This window comes from Onychomys torridus, chromosome 2 (genome assembly GCF_903995425.1).
Source record: "Onychomys torridus chromosome 2, mOncTor1.1, whole genome shotgun sequence".
NCBI classification, from domain to species: Eukaryota; Metazoa; Chordata; class Mammalia; order Rodentia; family Cricetidae; genus Onychomys; species Onychomys torridus.
Window position 1 is genome coordinate 8386941 of NC_050444.1, and position 21758 is coordinate 8408698.

Here is a 21758-nt window from a genome sequence, read left to right on the forward strand (position 1 = left end):
CAAAGAAAACAATAGGGCACCAACTAATCCACCTGGATTTCGGTAATGTTAATCATTGGGAAAAACTGCTCCATTCCTCCTCTGCTGCCAGGGCTCTGCCCAAGCTGTGTATGCCATTGGGTTGACTGCCCTACTCTGTCTCGTCCTTCTCCAAAGGAAAATCTCTCAGACCTTCTGGGTCTGATACCCAAAGGCCATGCTGCTCTTGTGGTAGCTGAAGATCAAATGCTGTCCTGCAAGACAGCTAAAGATAAACTGCTTCTGCCCCTATAAGGCCATCAAAACGGTGGGAGCCTAGGATAACCACTCAAGTATGTTAAGTCACTGTCATCTTAACTGATACATAGGCCATTTGGGTTATGCATCCTGCTATAATGTATCCATCAGATCTCTCAGGATCTTGACTGGCTAACTGTAAGCTTTAGCCTCAACAGCATACCAGCCTCTTCACCAAGGCTGCAGCTGCCTTGTTAGTTCCTTTAAATCAGGCCTCAGGCCTTGCATTTCTACAGCTGCTGGGAGTCCTGCTGAGATAAACAGACAAAGACAGTTTACCTTGCTGGCAGACTCCACACTAATATAAACTCACAAAACTGTTTCAAAGTAACTTTTTACTATTGACTTCTTTAGAGGAACTTGCTTTACAATAATTGCTCTCAGTAATCAACCACGTACTGCATGAAAAAATAGTAAAAGGACATGACTGCTCCTAAGGGGTGAAGGTTTTTATTTAGCTATAAGGGAGAGCATATTCAGAGGCAGACTGTGCTGACTGTGGCTGAAGGCATGCTTGCTCTAAGCAGAGGGAAAAGCAGAGATAAGAGGGGGCCTGAGGGAAGAGCAGGGAAAAACAAAGACTCCTAGAACAGTCAAAGACTTGAGGAATGCCTGATTAACATTTTTCACTAAATTTCAATAAATAGAATAAAAATACAATTATACTGGATGTTTTAAAATTGCTTTTTAAACCTTAAGGTATTATGAGATGAATAAACACCACCTGCAAATTTCACATTAGCAGTTCATTGTTTTGTTAATCAAATCAACTTTAAAATTCTATGTATAATAATACTGATAAGATAGTTAAGATTTGTTAAGCAAATCAACTTTACAATTCTATATATAACATAGTAAGATAGTTGACCCTCTTACTGTATATTTTATATAACACTTCCTGGAGAGTTCATGTGTAATGGAAGGTTAGCAGTTCAGTGCTGAGGCTGGAGTCCTGGCATTAGAGCTGAAGACGGTGTACCCTGAGAGCTGATGCTGGTGTGCCCTCTTGTGGAAATGTGTCACACTGCACAAGCTTTTGCCTTTTTTTTTTAAATGTGGGAGCTCATTCACAAGTCAAGAAATACTTTTAACAATTAAGAAGTAATCTTACATGATCTTTTCACACACACACACACACACAAAGAGCTGATCATATTTGTATTCACCAAAACCTCTTCTGCAGAATTTTTAAAGAGAAATAGCCAATTTTTAGAGTCTATTCCTTATGGTGGGATGCTTCCCTTAAGCCTTGATGCAAAGGGGTGGAACTTGTTCCTGCCTCAGCTTGAGACGACACACTTTGTTGATCCCATGGGAGGCTTTACTCTTTCTAAGGAATGGATGGGAGGAGGTGAAGAGGTAGAAAGGAGGGGAGGGGAGGAAACAGGAGAGGAGTAGGGAGGGCCAACTATGGTTGATATGTAAAATAAGTGAATAAATAAATAAATCTTTTTAAAAAAGAGAGAAATAGCCAAGCCAGATATAATGTCACATGTCCATAAGCTGACATGGCCACTAAAGGCCAGCTGTTCAAGGCTTTTCTGGGCAATATAGAGAGAACCCACTTCAAAAGATAATAATAATAATAATAATAATAATAATAATAATAATAATAGACTAGTAATAGCCTGCAGTAGGAGAAGCCCCAAAGATAACTCGTTAATTATTGTTCTTCAATGTTTACTCTGATTAACAAGAGATGGTGTATTAGTTAGTTTTCTTGTCCTGAAAAAAAATATGCCTGACAAACAACTTGGGGAAGAAGGACTCCAGCTTACAGTTTCAGGAGGGATCTGTCCACGAGGGTGGGGAAGGCATGGCAGCAGGTAGTGGGAGTTTGAGATATGGAGTGTTCACACTTTAGCAAATCAGGAAGCAGAGAAAAGGAGCAGCTCCGGCCCAGCCCGCTGGCCTATGTCTTCTAGCCTGATAACCCAGAAGCTCTAGCTCTTGGAACAACTGGACCGACCAGTTGTAGACAGAGTGTACCAACGCATGGACATTTTGGATTCAACACTAACAGACAGGGACTTAAGTTTGAGAGTTAGCGGGAGAGAAACCCTGTCCTCATCCTGGGATAGCCTAATATGGTACATACCAGAGAGAAAATGAAAGTTGAATGGGGGTATTCCAGTACACAGTGTGAGTCTGGATGCTGAGCCTCTCCTAGGACCTTGCAAATGTTCAGTAGAGAAAATTTGTGGATCCTAATATTGAAAATGGTGTCTGAATTCTATATCCCACAGGATTTGGGGAACTGCTATGGACTGCATTGCATCGTACTGGTAACTCACAAATTTAGAATATGTAGCTCTAGTCCCTAAGATAGCATTAGGAAGTAGAGATTGGGAGGTAATTCTGTCCTGTTCACAGTATTGGTATCTCCATTAGGACAGGCCCCAGAATATCACAGTCATCTCTCCCCTAACCCCACAATGTAAGGACACAGCAAGAAAGCAGCTATCAAAACTCAGGAAGATAACCCTTGCCAGAACCCATTGGCCATCTTGGCTTTTCAGTTTCTAAAACTTTGAGACATTAAATATCAGTGATTTAAGCCAGAGTGTGTGGTGCTCTGTATTGTCAGCTAGTAATATAACCCCCCCCCGGGGGGGGGGACTTGCTGAAACAGACCAAGTCTAGAGAAGCCCAGTGTTACATATGAAATGCCATGGTCCTTTGCTGAGTAGTCTGTAAATCAGTGAAGCTCAAATACCACTGTTCCACACTATGTGCAAGTACTGAGAAAAGGAGAAAATGATGTTGCAGGTAAGTCTTCCCCAATCTTTCTCAGAGCAAAATTGACAGAGGACATGATGATCACTGGCAGAGGTTCAAGGCTTGTACCTCCACAGACTACAGTGATTCTCTGGAGCTGAAAACTTCAGAACTGCAATCCAACCTCAGGCAATGCTGGGAATGCCAGTGTGAAGTTCTGAGGTGTGGGGACTGTGTGTAGGCTCGAAAGATGGCAGAACCTGACCAAAAGATGTGGCAGAAACCCCAGAGACAGGACCCAACTCTCTTCTAAAACAGATCTTCCTGGGCCATTCTGCCCAGTGCCATGTGAAACTGGAGCCCTAGCCTTTATTGCTCCATGCCTGGCTACCTTTCAGAGAGAGTTTCAACTGTCTGTGCATTCCTCACTAGCTCTATATTTAGACACAGGTGCACAGCAATACATTACTACAGCTCACATGGCTGCTGTTAACCTTCCTTTATTTTTATCTTCTTACAAGTGCTTATTTTTCTCTGTCTAAACACTTTCTACCTTAGACAAAGGAGGTGATAAATTGCACAACTGAGACCTGGAAAGTAAGCGAAAGGGGGTATGCCTCTGAACAACCAAAATAGGTGATGTAAATCCCTGCATAGGACTAACTCGATGCTTGCACAACTCTGAAACTGCTGATAACAGTTCTGCTTTGGTCACCAGCCTGCTACTCAGGACTTCTTAAACTTTTTCTACTCATAACCCTTTTGCTTTCAAAATTTTTACACAATTCCAGGAAATAAGTACATGAAATAGGGATACAAACCAAAAGTTTTATTGATAATAAATCATAAACAATTTTATTTGAAGGAATTCTTTGGCATACATATCATTTTATTATTAATTAAAAAAGAAAGGCAAATTCATATAGATAGATACAGTTGTTTTATATAAACTAAATTTTCATTGAACATTTGATATTGTAGAGCACAGAACATGTTCAACATTTTAAAAAATTGATCACTATTCAGATTTTATCATTGTCAATACTGAGAATACTACTTCATATAAATATAGAATATAAGATACAAAAGTGTTTGGGGGCCCATTTCAGAAGTTGTTGGAAATTCTGTCCTGATGGACATAGTTTTTGTATGAGATTCAAGTCAGTAACTCAAACAGCAATTTTTTTATCTATTTATTTATTTGTTTGTTTGTTTTATTTCCCAACCAAATCTCCCTCCCTTCCTCCCTCCTCTCCTCCCATTCCTTCTCATCCTTCTTGCTGTCCCTCTCAATCCACTCCTCTCAAACAGCAATTTGTTGTTGTTGTTGTTGTTGTTGTTGTTTTTTGAGACAGGGTTTCTCTGTGTAGCTTTGTGCCTTTCATGGAACTCACTCCGTAGCCCAGGCTGGCCTTGAACTCACAGAGATCCATCTGCCTCTGCCTCCTGAGTGCTGGGATTAAAGGCGTGCGCTGCCGCCACTGCCACCACCACCCGACAAACAGCAATTTTTTAAATCTAAACATTCTAAATATAATACAATTCAAAATATACTAATATTCTGTTATTACATGTTGATAAATGATAATCAGAAAATCCTAAGCTTTTCTTTGTCTTCCATGTTTATGTCATTATGTTTGTTTGACAAGAACAGGAAACTTTGTATGGCTATAGCAGTTACATGTTGTAGTAGGTAGCCATTCCAGCCTTGGCCTGGAAGTTCCAACCCCCATTGAGGCTTCAGTAACAGTCACGCCTACAACGTGGGGCTGAGAGGGGACGCTGAAGACCCAGGATCCAAAGGAGAGGGATCTCTCTCTTGGTGCCCGGACCCTGGACACTGGAGGTAGACAGAGCAGAGTTCTCCAGAGAACACCGCCAGACTGTGCCATACCTTTACCAGACCCTACAACCTACCTATCCCTTCATTTGTAAGTTACGCCACAAAATAAACCTCCCTTTTAACTATATGGAATGGCCTTAATAATTTCACCAATAACATGTAATTCATAACACTTGAGACAAGAGTCTTGAATCAGAGCTGAAACATTTGAGAAGGCACTGCTTGGTACTGCATGGCATGGCAACAGGCACAAGTGGATCAGAACCAAAGCTGCAGTGATGCTGCGTGATTTAACATGGGACAGAACCACGGGAAACACCTCAGACTCATTATACACTCAGTTTTGAATTAACTTCTGTTGCTATGAATCCAGAAACATTCAATGTTGCTACATTTTTTCAACCCCACAGTTACCTAGAAGCAAAATGGTGGTATACTCTGCTCAAGGAAATGTGGGCGTCACTTGCAGGCAGAAACCCTCTTCTGGTCCAGAGAATACAAGTGGCATCAGTCTCATCTTTAAGCAAGAATAACATGGGAGAGCTTCCCATCATGTCACTCTCCACTGTTCCCAAGCCACTGATACCATCAAATGATGTATTACACTAGCATGGCCTCCCTGATACATATACACGATAACTATAGATGTAAATGAATCTTGCACCGATCTTCAGTGCTGTCTTATCTTACACAAAGGCATAAAAATCCACATGACCTAATGTTCAATATCACAGCAGACTGTTGCTTCTAGAGGTGAATCTACTAACACATTTCTTATTAAAGGAATAGCTGATAGCCAACAGGAATACAACAAGCAGAAAAGGAGGCAGTGGTATCAATTGGGGGTTTACAGTACCCCCTATCAGTGTTTTACTGTCTGCAGTTCTAATTACCTTCAGTCAACTGTAATCTAAAATATTAATAGGAAATTTTGAGAAATAACTCATTGCTGTTAAATTGTAGATGAAACTTCACACTGTTCTGCTGTCCTGTCTGTGATCTGAATCAGTCCTTTTCCAGGTTATTCATGCTGCACACTGTCCTCTTCACCACCAGTTAGTCTCTAAGTAGCCATCTCAGTTATCAGAACAATGTTTGTGTTCAAGTCACCTTCATTTTACTTAACAGTATGCAAGAGTGATGATGCTGGTGGATATGCCAAAGAGAAACTGCACCATGTTTCCTTCAAGTAAAAAGGTAAAAATTAATCAGGATTTTTTGAGACCATGTGCACATAAATTTTCTTAAAGTGGATTTGTAACACGAATCTTAAAAGGTCTTATTAATAGAAAACCTGAAGCCAGATAGTGGGGTGGAAGCTGAAAGATCAGAGAAGCAGAACAAGCCACAGCCAAGCTCATCTCACCAACTCCTCAGCTGATTCTGTTTCCATGAATCCTCAAACTGAAAGACTCTGAGTCCTCACCCCTGAGGGTCTCAGTTGAACTGCTGCTTAGTTCCTGTCTCCTCACACCTTGTATACTGTTCTCCAAACAGCCATGTCACTTCCTGGGATGAAAGGTGTGTGTGTTTTCCAAACAAAGGCATGAGATCTCAAGTGCTAGGATGAAAGGCATGTGCCACTGCCTGACTCTCTGTTCCCAGTGTGGCTTTGAATGACTCACAGAGATCCAGATGGATTTCTGCTTCCCAAGTGATTGGATTAAGGGTGTGTGCCATCACTGTCTGGCCTCTATGTCTAATCTAGTGGCTGGCTCTGTCTGTCCTCTGATCCCCAGATAAGTTTATTAGTGTACACAATATAACACCACATGCATTAAAAGTTCTTACTATTATACTTAATACGTTACAGTGCCAAGTTTGTAAACTGAGATATACCTCATCTTCAGTTATGGGGATTGATTGGTGTTTTGCGTGTACAACCCCATTGCAAACAGCAAAGGTTTTACTTATTAGCTAATAAAATCATTTACCTGGCCAGCTCTGAAGGTATTTATGATTTCATCATGGGTGTACTAAACCATAAAACACTAAAATCCTAGTTGAGGTTGTAGCCAGAAGTTTTCTTGTGCCCTGCACAGCCCACAGCAGCTTATAAAATAAAATAATCACTCAGAGGCTTAATATTAATTACAAATTATTTGGTCTATGGCTCAGGCTTCCTGCCAGCTAGCTCTTTCATCTTAAATTCACCCATTTCTATTCATCTATATTTTACCACCTGGCCATGGCATTAACAGTCTACAGGCATCTTGTTCCTCCATAGGTGGCTGGATCATGTCTGCCCCAACTCTGCCCTCTTATCCCTGTATCTCTCCTGGATTTCCCATCTAGCTCTTAGGCCTTTTCCTAGGCCAAAACAGATTCTTTATTAACCAATAGTAGCAACACATATTCACAGCATATAGAAAGACCATCCCACAGGATAAGGTAGTTTTATTCTTGTACTATTTTATGTCAATAATGAAAATTTAGATCCAGCATACATAAAAGATTATTCATGCTTATTGTAGATCTTTTTAGAAGAAAATATTAGATACAAGTAATAGAACCAAGAAGCAATTCAAATGACATGAAAATAGATATTTTGAAATAAACCTTTGGACAAGTAAAAGGCCAAGGTAAGAGCTTAGTAATATGCTTCTGTAACATTTGGAGGGAGGGTTAAAGAATTTTCTCATTCTTACAGAGTTGAGACTCCCTGGATGAATTTTGACAAATATTTTGAATTCTGATTTATTGGAGAACCATGTTGCCTAAGGTTGCAGTCCACCATGTCCAGACAGCTCGCTGAACTCTGTGCAAAATGGAGGACTCCCTCGCCAAAGGCAGCAGGGCTTTCTGCTCTCTGCCTGACCTTATTTAGAAGCTGTCTTTGAGCTTGGATGCCTGAATTATCTTAAGTGTGACCTTTGACATAGTCCTGCACAAATGCTCCCCTGCCATCCACATGATAATGAGGTATTGTGTTCCAGCTGTATTACAGGACCATGCTATCAAACACAAATTAGGTAATGCCCTAGCTGCTGTCCCCATCTTATCGAGCCCCCTCAGCCTGAAATAAATCTGAGCTGTCTCACTGAAGCTGACTCCATGAAGGCTATTTCTGTCACACTCACAACTGTCTGAACTCTGCTAAATGCTTCTGCTCCCTCCTCCCTCATGGACCTGTGGCCAATGATCCATGAGGAGGATCAACACTGGTTTAAAAGTTCCAACAGTGGGATAATTCTAGAGAGAGAGACTTTGGAGTTATTGTGGGATATGTTTGTGTTCTGAGGGAAAACAAAGTCCAGGACCCTGGTTACATCTTCAAGTCACACAAGAGATACATGCTCTGGAAGAAATAAATGCCCTTCGAATGATTAGAGCAAGGACCCAGGTTATTTCCATCCCATCCCACCTGGACAGTACTCTCACCATGACCCTTCTTCTCTCTCCATTGCTATTTTCCAACCAGAAACAAGTCCTTCTACAGTTGCCAGAATGTAAGTAACAGCAGCTATCTGCCCCTGGTCCTGAATGTTTCATGTGGGTATTCAGGATAGAACATAAAGGTAGATCCTGAGGCCCCACACTGACCTCAGCAAAGTATACCCTAATGCCACCATCTCCTGACTTCCAAAAGTCCCCACAGAAGAGGTTCTACATGACAAGATCTCCTTTGAGAAGTCAAATGCCCTTTTCTCAATTTTGAGAATGTACAATTTTCTCATGGTACATATGGCTATGAGTTCTAATCTCCAGTCTACTGTTGGCTGTTGGTTTGTCTCCATTCATTTACTCATATTTGAGTTTAGTCTCATATTTTTAGAATGTAAGGTGGTTGTATTCGACATGGAATGAATAATGGCTAAAATAAAATCCAATTTTTTCCTCTTTTACAGTAGATTTGAAGCTGGTCCATTCAGAGGGAAATATATGGCCTTAGCACATATAGAATAAAGAAAGAACAGCTAAACCCCATCATTTAAGCCTTTATCTAAATAAAATAGAAAAACAAAATTAAACCCAAGGAAAGTAAAAGAAAAAGCAAAACTTAATAAAATAATAAATACACTATACAGTTCCTTACTATGTTTGGCTTGGTTGAAGGGAGAACTTAGCCCTTACATTCTGCTTTACCCACTAAGAGAATGACAGATGACAAAACTGTACTTCAAGATGTGGGGTTTGTATGAATTCTACTTGCTTTGCTCTATATCAAGATGGTATAACAGAAAGGGGACAGAACCATACTATTTGCTCTTGTCAAGGCTCAGTTATTTGATGTTTGTAACTGATAGGATGAAAAGGCACTTTTAAAAGGTTATGAGACAAGAAGATCCATGGTTTGGATCTGGAGGCACACCCTCAAAATGGCATTATCTGATTGTTTTACTCTTCTAGTATCAAGTTCAGCTCTTCTTTGGAACATCAGCATACTTCAAGAGTTTTCCAGGAAGGAACATTCTACATTGTCCATCTCAGTGCACAGTTAAAGCTCATTTTATGACATGTATGAAAGTAGCTGATGCTGTAAAGCATAAAAGTGAAGCAACTACTAAAATGCAGAGGAAAGAGAACAGGCAGCTCTGGGTGGGACTGAAAAATGAATAGCAGGGACAGGTATTAAATACTACGAAGCCACCCTGTGTTCTGTGTCATTCACTTCAACATTTCTATGAATTACCTCTGCTGGCACACCAGTTTGACCGGTTTGGGGACATCAACCAGAGACAAATAAATATCCTCCAGAAGAAAATAGATTTCATTCTGTCCCTTTTATAATATATCAGACCATAAATGAATGACCTCATATTCAGAAGCTGTTTCATCCTGTGGCTGCAGAGGGACAGCTGCATGCACTAGGACATCCCCTTACAAAAGTCTGGCCTTTACACAGTCACTCCTAGAGATGGAGAAAAAAGAAACAAGTGATGATTCACATAATTGAGCCAATGCTGGAAACCCCTCTGTGGTGGCTGAGTGAACATCTGAGCTACAGACAATGTTCTTCATGCCAGTCTTGTCCCTCCATCAACAGACTAAACAGGCCTGGCCAGGATGGAATCACCTTGAGTTGGGACTTGTGTTGCCCTTGCTTCCATCATGTTCAGTGGAGGCAACAGAACCATGAGGCTCCTTCAAGCCAAGGAGGAAGATTTCATGAGAGGTTGGGCAGTTAGGCAGGTCTGACTGCACCCCACCACTGCTTTGCTCCACTGTCATTATTAAACCTTAGCTGAGACAGTAAAGACACAGCAAGCCCACCATGAGCCTTTGTCTTCTTGCAGATACAATGCAGCTGAAAGAAGAAAATGGAAACATATGCCACAGTTTGTATTTTTGATTAACAAGTAAGTGAGGTGTTTCTTAATATGGCTATGGCTGAACCTTAGTCAAAAGAGTGGAAACACTGATTGAATTTTCAAGAAAATTAGCCTTAAGAAAGTAAAAGAGAAATCCTGTTATCAATAACTGTTGCTGGATCCTAACAGCTCCCTTGAAGGAGGGAGTGAGAAGGTGCAACATCAACAGCACAGACACCGGGAGTCAGTTAAAGACAAACAACAAACTCACTTATTCAATAATGGGGAAGGCCTTATATACCCTCCTCCCAGCACCCAATCTGCGTTTCAACCTGGTGGCATTGTGTGGTTGTCCCTCATTGGCTGGGCACAATCAAGAACTCTGACAGTGACCAGGAACTCTGACAGTGCCTGTTGTTAGGCCCTCAGGCAGACTGCAGGTTGGCTTATAAGGAAGTATGTTATGTGCATGCCTTGGCAATTGGTTTGAACACATTTTCTCAACACTATGGGCCTGTCCTACTACATATCCATACTTTTATTTTATTATGTGGGAACTCAGTGGGAGTTGGAATTCTTTGTTCCAGCCTTGTTGACCCCCCCTCAGGGGGAGTCAGCAACTAGATGGTGCCTGTCTTAGGTTGGCTTGCCAAACAAGCTTCTACCTTTCATTGACTACCAGCTCTCAAAGAGCATCCATCCCTGGGGAGTCACCCCGGGTGGAGAGGGTTAGACAGTAGCCTTTTGAATTTCAGAAAGCCAGGCATGCATAAACTCCTGTGGAGGGCTGTGAGTTGGCTGTCTAAGAGCCATTGATACCTGTAGAGTCATCCTGAGTGGTCACCCATTGTTGCCAGATGTGCTGTAGGAGACACTTAAAAAAGAGAAAGATTTAAAACACCACCCATCAATCAAAACATAAGTGAAAGTCCAGGAGGGATCAAACAGCCTCTTTATAACATGCCAAACCTTTTCAAAAATGAAGAGTCAAAGGCTATAACCTCTGCCCTTGTCTGATTTAATTGGAAAATTTCATGTGTTAGCTGTAATGGATAATACAGTAACTTAGCTAGCTATGTATACTTTAGCTAGCTCCCAGCCTGTTAGACTAACATTCCTTATCTCAAAATGCATCATACAAAATGAGGAAAAGTAAGGCTCCACAAGTCTTCAGCCTTTAGAGGGGCAATGAGAGCAAGAAAGGGGACTATATACATTATCCATCCTGGGTTATTTCCTTCTTAGTGGAAGCAGAGTGATCTGTGGCCAGGTGCACATCTCTTGCTAGGATCCATATTGGTGTAGTTGTAAGTAAATTGGTTGCAACTCTGTGGGTGTGGTCCCAGGTTTGGGCACTAATAATGTAAGACAATTTGTTGCAACAACTCTGGGAAAGGTGTCCTGACTACCTAGAGGTCAGGCAACACCTTGAGCTGCTTAGGACAGCTGACAGCTGAAGCTGCAAGGAGACAGTTCAGCCCTGGAGGGCAAGGTATCCCGGACACTTTAAGCTGCTCAGAACAACAGCCCTACCCTGAAGGTGTACTAGACACCTCGAGCTGTTTAGAACAGCTCTGATGGCTGGAACTGCAAAGAAGCAGCCCAACTTTGGAAAGGAAAATTTTCTGACTTTTCAGGAAAGTCAGGCCTGGAACTGATGGGGAATGATCTCCCCACAGAATATAGCAATCCTGTTCCTCTCATGGAGAGCTGCTATAGCTGAACTTTGCTCAGCCTCCACTTAAGAGGGCTTCCAAGCAGAGCTCTGCTTCTCCGGCCTAAGATGTTGTTTCTTTTCTTCACTCTGCAAGAGGGGAAACCCCCGGCAGAAATGTAGCAATCTCCTCTGGCTCCAGAGAAAAGTGTTACTTTTCAGCTCTCTCTTTCTCTGTGCACTGAGGGATGTCTCAGCAAAGATCTTCTGTTCAGCTCCTCCTTGCTCTGCTGTTTCAGCTCTCCCTTGTATTCTCCACTGGGGGACGTCTCAGCAAGGATCTTCTCTATGCCAGTGAATGAAGGTCTTCACACCCAAAACTCTTTTAAGAAAGAGATTTATTTGGGAAGGAGGAGTCCAGCAGAGTAGCTTCCTCTACCAGGGTGGAGAGAACAGCCTTTTTTCTAACTGACCAGGCAGGGTGGTTTACAGATGATGTCTTGGTGATAGAGTCAACCAGGGGTTGACTTGGGGCCCAGGGTTCTACTGTCCTGCTGTGTGATTGATTGGTTTCACAAGTCCATTGGCCAGAGGCAGAGATGGCTCTGATTTGACTGAGCCAAATTGTGTTTCTTTCTGCCCTGATCTAAGCCATTTTTCCCTAGTTCTGGGCTCCCGGATCAGAGTGGGTTTCTTTAGCCAGTCCCTTTTCCCTATAGTAGTGGCACTTTGAAGAAAAACATAAGTATACCCTCTCCCCTGGGTTAGTAGGGGGGGTTGGTGGCTGCCATTGGAGGGAGATAGGATCTCTCCATTTTACCAGGGGCAGGAGCATGTTCTTTGGCAGAGATGCCCAGTGCTTATAGGCCAGGCTGAGCCCATTCTAGGGCCTTGAGGGTCAGGTCTGAGACATGTCGCAAATAGGCATTCAAGCCAATCTGTGTCTGGTACACAGGATGGACATGTTATCATGCCCTGTGAGAATATCATAGGTCACTGGGACATTAAGTAAGATGTTTGTCCAGGCCTAGGGTTCTGCCAGGACATCACAGGCTGATCTCAACTGAGAAAGACTGCAGGCTCCAACACAGCTTTAAGCAAATGGTACCAATGGAAATTAGTTTGTAACTACATGGACCATTGAGCAAGGACCTGCTGAAAGTAGGGGAAATTGGGTCTGACTCATTGGCTGCCTTCCAGATGGGGAGAGATCAGCTATGGGAGTGGGAATCTAGGGCTGAGCATCGGCATTTGGGCCCACATTGGCTGGGAAGGCTTCTATATAGTTGAAGATCCAGTGACGTCAGAACAGGTTACATAACACCAATCTTCTCACAACAGTTACAAACTCAGGACCAAAGAACACTCATATGCAGACAATCATCTGGAGATGCCCCAAAAGAAGAGAACACACTGGGAAGATGTAAACTCACTGGCTTCCCACAGCTTCCCTCACTCCACTACATATAACAAAGAGAGCCTGAGGAGGAAGCAGCATTGTTGTTGGACTCAGGATTCCTATGTAGAGTCTGAGGCTCAGAGTAACTGGAAATTAAGAGAAAGACTAGTTAAAAGAAGGGGTTCCAAATCCTACAGGAAATAATGACTATTCACAAACCCTCAACTATTCCTAGCACTCAAAGAACCAGACAGAAACCAACAAAAGGTAGAGAGAGAAATCTGCATCTTTTCCCCTCTGGAGGCAGAGCTAGAATTCAACCCATGAAAATAAGAGGTATCTGCTTATCATTCTTGATTTTCCACAGAAACCCACAATGAGCTATAGGACCAAATTTAATACAAGTCTTAGATATGTCTTAGAACTAACTGATGAAAAATGGCAGTCTTTTCCCAAGAAAGATGACAGAATCCAAAGACTCAATAATATCCTTTAAAAATGTTCAATATACAGCAAAGATGCAAGGAAACATGACACCAAAGGTTTACAAATTTTAGAGTAGCTAATGTAAACAGGCTGTCATATGACTCTTGGGTTGAAATTGCCAATCTAGAGTTGTAATATAGAAGCCAGGCATGGTGATAGGCACCTGTAATTCAATCCTGAGCCTAGCTTTAATTGTTCAAGTCTAGGAGTTCAAGACCAAGCTATGTAACTTGATGAGACCCTGTCTCAAAACTCCATGAGTCAGGGTTAGATAAGCATGCAGTAAGGTTTAACTGTTTTAAAAACAAGACATCAAAACTTAAGATTTAAATAGTCATAGTGCCAAAGACATACACTATCTTAACAAAGAATATTTTAGGAATAAACCTGGTCCAACTGCACAAAGCCCTGAATCCACATCTTGCCTCCATCCCATCACAAGCCAACCTGGTTCATGGCCTCACTGCCTCCACCCAGAAAGTGCCTCAAATTGCTTCAGGCACTACTCAGACTTTCCACATTACTCTCTGCTGATCTGGTCAATACACCAAGTATTCTTGCTAGAATGCAGAGAGATTAGATTATACCTAACAAACCCTTTGGTTTTTCTAAATATTTTTGTAGAAATAAAAAATATACTCCTTAGCATTGTATTTATGGACTCTCTTGGTCATTTTCAGCCCATCTCTCCACTTCATGGGTCCCCCAATCAAGCCACACATCACCCTTCTCCAAGCAAGTTCTTATATATTCTTAAAACCTCACCTTCTGACTGACACCTGTCAGTCTTTTTCATGGTGCCTAGATACCTTGGGTGAGAAGCTGTCGACTATACATGCTTCCTCCTGACAACTCCACTGCTTAGAACACTGCTTGGAGCTATGCTTCAGTTAGGAAAAACACTGAAACTTTTGCTGTTGGCCACAACTTCTACTTCAAGAATCCTTGTTCTAGTCCTAACTGCTCCATCCCACATCAGCACTGGAAAATTTGACCTTATCCATGAAAAGCCTCATTAACCTCCAGATGACTAATATACAATACAAGCTAGATGATGATACCATAAGGAACAGAATGAAGAAGTGGCAGTTTGGGAGAGAAAACAAGATTTGGGGTTGAGGCAGAAGTGTTTTTCAGACATACAAATAGAAATATAATTTGAAAAAGCAATTTGAATGTAGGTCTGGAGTAATAGAAAGAACTGGAAAAATAGACTGAGAAATTCAAGATATAGTCAATCCACATTATTTACAAATTGTTTATATGTGGAATTACATATGTATTAGAAGCTGTTGCTCACAGACATGCCCAGGGAAGCAAACATTTGAGCTTCTGGAACTAATTTCTAAAGGATGTCAAACAAGGCGATGCTGTTCCTTTTCCAGATCTTACACGGTAAATAAGTAACCCTTTTTGCAGTGTTCTCAATGCCACATCCTTCATGGTCTGTGCTTTCCCTTTGGGGTCTATTTAAAGCTGCTGCTGTGTGGTGCTGAAGTGCTGCCTAGTGTTCCTAAGCAGACCTACCATAAGGAGAAACCATGTTAGGCAAGCTTCCTTCAAGACGGGCTATGAGCTCAATATTAATGAAGCCATAGTATATATTCAATAAGGTGTATTTACACAAAAACAGACATAGAGTAAGGTTATGCATCAATTAGCTGATAAACAGAGGATCCAAGGACATAACCTTGCTTCTCTCTCAACAGCAATAATTCAGTATTCAATAGTTCAGTGTTTTGGGCAAGTTCATGGAACACAACTGTGCAAATGAGAATCAGCTGTATATTCATGATAGGTATAAGACTGGATGATGCTGAATAGTAAAAGTGCGTATAGAAAGAGAATAAGAGATGTCAAAGCAGAACTCAAGGGGATATACTTGTTTAGGCCCTGGATGTTGTTGAAGGATGGCCAAAAGGATGGTACAGAAGGTGGCAAGATGTCCTTGGGAAGTAACATGATGCAATCTTGCCAGGCATTACAAAACAGCTCTAGGTGGTGGTGGTGGTGATGGTAGTGTTGGTAGTGGTAGTGGTGGTGGTAGTGTCAAAAAATAAACAACAACAAAGCATGGACTTTTGAGAATAATGTATCTGAATTTAAAACTTAGTTCTGGTGCTTATTAGCTGAGTGACATAAAAATTCATCTTATTTCTCTGCTTCCCACTTATATCTATAAAATGAAGACAATACCTAATCCAGACAGCTATTGTAGAAGATATAAATGATGTCTGTGAGTCATGATAATTACCAAGGGTAAACATACTCTATTCTGTCAAATGGTTTAGAAATAAGATAAAAATCTTTAAATAGGTGAAACAAAGCAACTTCTGATCCTGACCTTGGTGATGTTCAGCATAAGTAAAATTACACACATAATGAATTTTATTTAAGTTATTAAGTTGGAGTTGTCTGTGTCTGATGAGTGTTATAGAATATTAAAGTATGTTATATTCTTTTATCTTTTATGCTATGGAATATTTGTTTAATGGTATAAAGATGTGTCCCATTCTTTTAAGTGCATTTATTTAACTTTGTAAAGCTGTATTACTTTGCCTATTGGTCTAATAAAGAACTGAACAGCTAATAGCTAGGGAGGAGAGAGAAACAGGTGGGCTGGTAGGCAGAGAGAAGAATAGGAGAAGAAGAAGAGCTGGAGGGGGCACAGAGTAAGAAGGAAAGAAAGATATACTGAAGAGAGAAAGGTAAAAGCCCAGAGGCAAAAGGTAAATAAGATCATTTAAGTTAAAAAAAAAAAAAAGTTGAGTAGAAATAAACCAAGCTAAGGCAGGGGATTCATAAGAATAAGTCTCTGTGTATTTATTTGGGAGCTGGGTAGCAGGACCCCAAAGAGTAAGAGTTAAAAAACAAAACCAACAACAACATAAAACTTCAGAAGAGAATCTCCACTGATTCATCTTACTATTGTGTTTCTTGACTCACCAAGAATGGGAAAGGTGCTGTGAAGACAATCAAATCTCTGTCCTAGTTATGGATCTCTACTTCTATTCATAGATTCCCTCATATATCCTAAAAATACATTCCTTTAGAATCCAATTTATGCTTACATCTCTAACCTAGGTCTCTCCTAGATTAAAATCATGCTTTGCTATTTCTAAACAGTCATATAGTATTTTGCTGACATGCTATGATAGTTCCAATATCTGTGTCTTAGAACACATCTGTGCCTTTCTTTACTTGTGGTCCTTCCTGGTCCAAGGTCTGTGGGAATTAACTTCATCAGGGTTCCTCATAAAAAGGTCTCTGGGTCATTTTGAAAGGACCAAGCAGACACCATAAGAGGCTGCTCAGTCTCTCGGAGGTCAGGCCACAATTTCAGTTTCCTGAGACTTGAGCAAGCAGTTTCTGGGAGGGCCATGAACAAAAGACATAGTCCTTGCAGTAGCTCCCTTTCTGTGAGTACTCTGACTGCTCAAGGTTCAGCCAGTTGTTTATTGTCTGGGACCCCTCACCAACTTAGAGCTACATGCATGAGTCAAGGATAGAGCCTGGGCCACTGAGTCAGCCCTCATAGTCAGTACATACTAGGCCAGCCAACCTTCATGGCAGCTCAAGGACAAAGCCTGGGACTTGTCCAAGCCTGCTCCAAAATGCATAATTGTAACCCCCAACTACCCCTAGCCAATTAAAAGTTACTAACATGATTGTCACTCCATAAACCAATCCTGAATCTGTTCCTATGTAGTCTGTAGACCCCAAGCCCCCTTTGCTTTAAAAACCCTGCCCCATTGCTACTCTAGGACTCTCCTGCTTTGCTGCTGAGTCCCAAGTTAACTTGCAATACAAAGACTCTTTGCTTTTGCATCAGATTCAGTCTCTTGGTGATCTTTGGGGGACTCTGGATAAAACAATTTCTTGTTAAAGAAGTAATGGGAACGTTTAAGGCAAAACAGGTATTTGATAGGAAATCAAAACACGGTTGGGCTTGCCCGGCAGACCACCTAGTCATTTCTGGTTCAAAATAGCCATTTCCAGGTCAAACATCTTGCATGGCTAGGACTCCGTGGCTTTACATAGTTGCGTAAAGCACACACATGTGGCCATGTAATCTACGCGCATGTGTGGAGTGGTCAAACGAGTTCCTGTATGCATGCACGGCCCAACCTTTATAAAGCTGGTGCCATCTTGCATGACCCTCTTGTCTCCTTAACCATGTGTGTGTTTCACACAGGCCTGTCACGTCTCTTCTATCCTATATTAATAAACAGCTCTGTTTTGGATTTGTTGTGTTCAGGACATGTTCCTCGCTGGGTAAGAGTGCCAAAATAACTAACAGAGAATGCCAAAATAACTAACATTGGTGCTGTGATGGAACGGGTGCTTCCGGGTGCCCTGTGCCTGGAAACCCGGGAACCAGGGATGGGGTCTCTGCTCCGCACAGACCAGGGACTCTGCTCCATACACGACAGACCACTGTCTATTCGCCTGGCCACACAAATCAGCATGCAACACCGCTCCTATGATTGGTGAGCTTTCCCCTTTTCGGCTAGCGTAAACGGTTTCCTGAATCTGTGAGAATGACCATTGAGTGTCTGGTGCCTCACTGGTTATTCTTGAAACCGAGGGAACGGTCATGGTCTTCACTGGCTATGGTTGGCCCCTATTGCGGGCCTAACTTTCCAGCCACCTCCCACGTCTGCAGCTCGAGATATTTCTTGCAATAGGACCACCACCGTTGGGTGCATCCTGGGCCTGTGTGAAGCCAGCATGTTTTTTCGCGCTCAACGGGGTGGTTGGACGTTAAGGATTCCCGGGGAGTCCTTGCTTCACACAGCGGACCCCGGCTTCTCAGCTGATGAGCGGCAAAGCGGCTTGTGCCCAAGATTCGTCCTTGGTCTCCAGGAGGTCTTGGCTCCAGATCACGTTTGTTTTTCTATTTTTCTGCCTCTCCACTGCAGACATGGGAAATAAGGCTTCCAACACGATCAGTCCTTCCTCTCCCTTAGGCTGTCTTCTTGAAGCTTGACTTAAAGATTCTTAAGCTTATCTATCTCTGTACTGAGAGATGGCCCAAGTATGCTTTAGAAAATAACAAAAAATCCCGATATTTTACAGTAGTTATCTAATTTCAGCCAGCAAACAGGCAAATGGAAAGAGCTGCTCTCTATCATAGCTTTCTTCTCAGTGTTAAACTGTTTCTCTGGATTCTGTCTCTCCTGCTCATGTGCTCCTAGCTATGCCTAAACCGGAAGATTCTCTGACTCAGGAATCTCTGACTCTAGATGCTGCTAACGAACCTCCACCTATCCGACCTCCGGCTCCCTGTTCCCTCCTAGGGTGTCTGTTCCTTCAGCTCCTCTTTCGGATTCTTCTTCCTCAGCAGAGGCCATTTCCAAAGGCCCTGCTCTGGCTCTGGCTTCAACTTTCACTCCCCCTTCTCTGTTCCCTCCGTGAGGTCTCTCTGTTTCTCTCTCTCCCTCTCTCTCTCTCAGTAAAGCTCTAGAAAGGTAACCGTGGCTTGTGATTCTTCTGCCAACCAGCACACACCTCCACCTGACCGCCGCTGGTGGTGGCCAGCCATGAGAAGCACAGCTTTCCACTACTGATCCGCCATGATTTTTCACAGTGAGTCTGCTGTTCTAATGGCTGAAATCTGAGCTTTATGTTTGTGACGGACAATCCCAGGGGTTGTCCTCAGGCTGTGCTGGCAAAGGCAGGCACATTTTTGCTCCCCCGACAAGAAGGAGCAAAAATGGCATCTGGGGTCTACCGGGTGGACCAGCAGCAGCGCATTCGCAGCTCTTCCCATCCCTTGATGAAGGTGGGGGGGGGACTTGTGCTGATCTTAGCTCTTACTTCATTCTCGGGATGCCTGAGTTGAACTCTGATCCTGGTTTTTTTTTTGTTTTTTGTTTTGTTTTGTTTTTTATTTTCTACTCAGCTACAGCCAAGGGACAGAGGGCGGATACCACCCACTTACATTGGCAGATGGGGCGGGTACCGGTAAATCTGGCCGCTTAACAGCTTTGCGGTTCCGGTAAACCTGACCGCATAACAGTGTGGCAGGTACTTCAGCCAGCGAACAGGAAAATAAGAGTTGCTTCATCTCCAAGATTTCTGCTAAAGCTCTAAACCCTTTCTTTCCTTTCCCACTTCTGTGTCGGCCACATGTAACCTTTTCTGTCTGACTTCCAAGCCTGCGGTGGGCGGGCTCGGGCGGTTTCTAAGACCCTAACTCACCTTAACTCCACCCACTCATTCTCAAACTGCCTTGAGAAGCACAGATGGGTCTAAAAGCAGCTGAGATCTAAACAATTAAGTTGACAATAATCAAGATGGCTCCTAAGCCAAAAAACAATCAGCTTATAGCCTCAGGCAAGTCTTCCAAAAGCTATCCCTAAGCCACCAATTGTCAGGAAAAAATTCAGGACACAGTGTAAAATCTATCTCTTGTTGCCAGCTAAAAGTTAAGTATCTGGAGAGCAAGGCTCCTGACACCACAGGCAAAAGAGTCATCTGTGGCATTTATGATGTGCCAGGGAAGAGATAAAAGCCGGAAAACAAAATTGAAGTGGATAGCCATCCCAGCATTGGCCTGAAAGTTCCAACCCCCATTGAGGCTTTGGTAATGGTCACGCCCACAAGGCGGGGTGGAGGAGGAAGCAGAAGACCCAGGATCAAGAGGAGGGCTCTCTCTTGGTTCTGGGACGCTGGACGCAGGAAGTAGACTGAGCAGAGTTCTCCAGAGAACACCGCAGGACTGCGCCATACCTTTGCCAGACCCTACAACCTATCTATCCCTTCATTTGTAAGTTACCCCACAAAATAAACCTCCCTTTTAACTACGTGGGGTGGCCTTAATAATTTCACCAATACAAAATTGCCAAGTGCTGGCACTTGCTGACTCCCGAAAGCTGTTGGGTCCCTTTTTTAAGTGAAAAAGGCCACGGGCTAGCGAATGCCCTGCCCATCAACAGACTTGTCCTTGTGCTGCCTAGAAAGACAACCAGTCAGCTGACTGCTCCCAGGTGCCAAGACGCATGGGTACATCAAGCTAAGACCTCCAGCAAACCTAGGCTTGGCTACAGACACAGCAGGGAACCCAGAACTCAGCAGGGAAGCGATCAGTTTCTTTCCTTCTGGACACCAGAGCCATTGACTCAGTCCTGGGAGTTTTAGGATGTCACTCCTTTCTATTGTTGGGAACAGAAGACAGCATTATTTACCTCACCAGATTTAATTGTACTTTCAGAGTTACTTAATGAGAAAGATTTCCAACTTTCCAAGAAAATCCAGAAAATCTTTTCCAAGATTTCCAAGAGCTCATTGTCTCACTTTAAAGTCACTGCCTGTGTTTCTCATGTGCATACAGACAGGGCCATGATCTTTACCTTGTCCCTAATTCAAAAAATAAGTTCTCTTGCACTCTCAAGCTCCAGAGGACAACAGGATCCATTGCCTTGTCACCAATTCCAGAGGAATAAGGTATCACCCCTTCCTTTCCCAACTAGGGCCACACAGGGCCGGAGGCAAAAGGGACCATCAAAATATCCAGGCGGTAAGGATATAACAGTCTATCACTGTTCAATACTCAGCAACTGATCACCTGTGTTTCCTAAATGCTAAACTAACAAAACAAACAGGTGCCTTAAATAAACTACCTTGAATAAGGCTTGTCTCAGATAAAAATTAAGCAGAGTACTAAAACATCACAGCCACCTTTTTAACATGTCACCATCTGGACAAGCCAGATCTACCTCAGATAATTGTCAACTCCAAAAAACAAAATAATAATAAGTCTTTTCTCTAAGCTTTTATGTCAACAGTATCTTGTCAGACAGAAGGTTCCCAGCCACACCATGAAGGACGGACAGCTGTGGGACAAGGCATGACAGAACTTCATCCCAGGACCATCCACACCATGAAGGATGGACACAGCTGCAGAACTTCATCCCAGGTCTTCAGGAGCCAGCTTCCCCATTTCCCCTCAAGGACCAATAGATGCCTACCATTCAGCCTGAAGCAGTCTTTGAGAGAAACGGCGCCCCATACCCACTCATCCACATTTTTTTCTTTTTTTAAGAGAAAATGAGTCAGGAATGATAGGAAATCACAACATGTCCACACGGTTGGGCTTGCCCGATGGACAATCTAGTCATTTCCTGT

The 21758-nt window shown here is 42.6% G+C and overlaps 1 pseudogene; it reads left to right on the forward strand.

The window, feature by feature from the left end:
• Positions 1-8934: 8934 nt before the first annotated feature.
• Positions 8935-9649, forward strand: LOC118577289 (annotated as a pseudogene).
• Positions 9650-21758: the final 12109 nt, after the last annotated feature.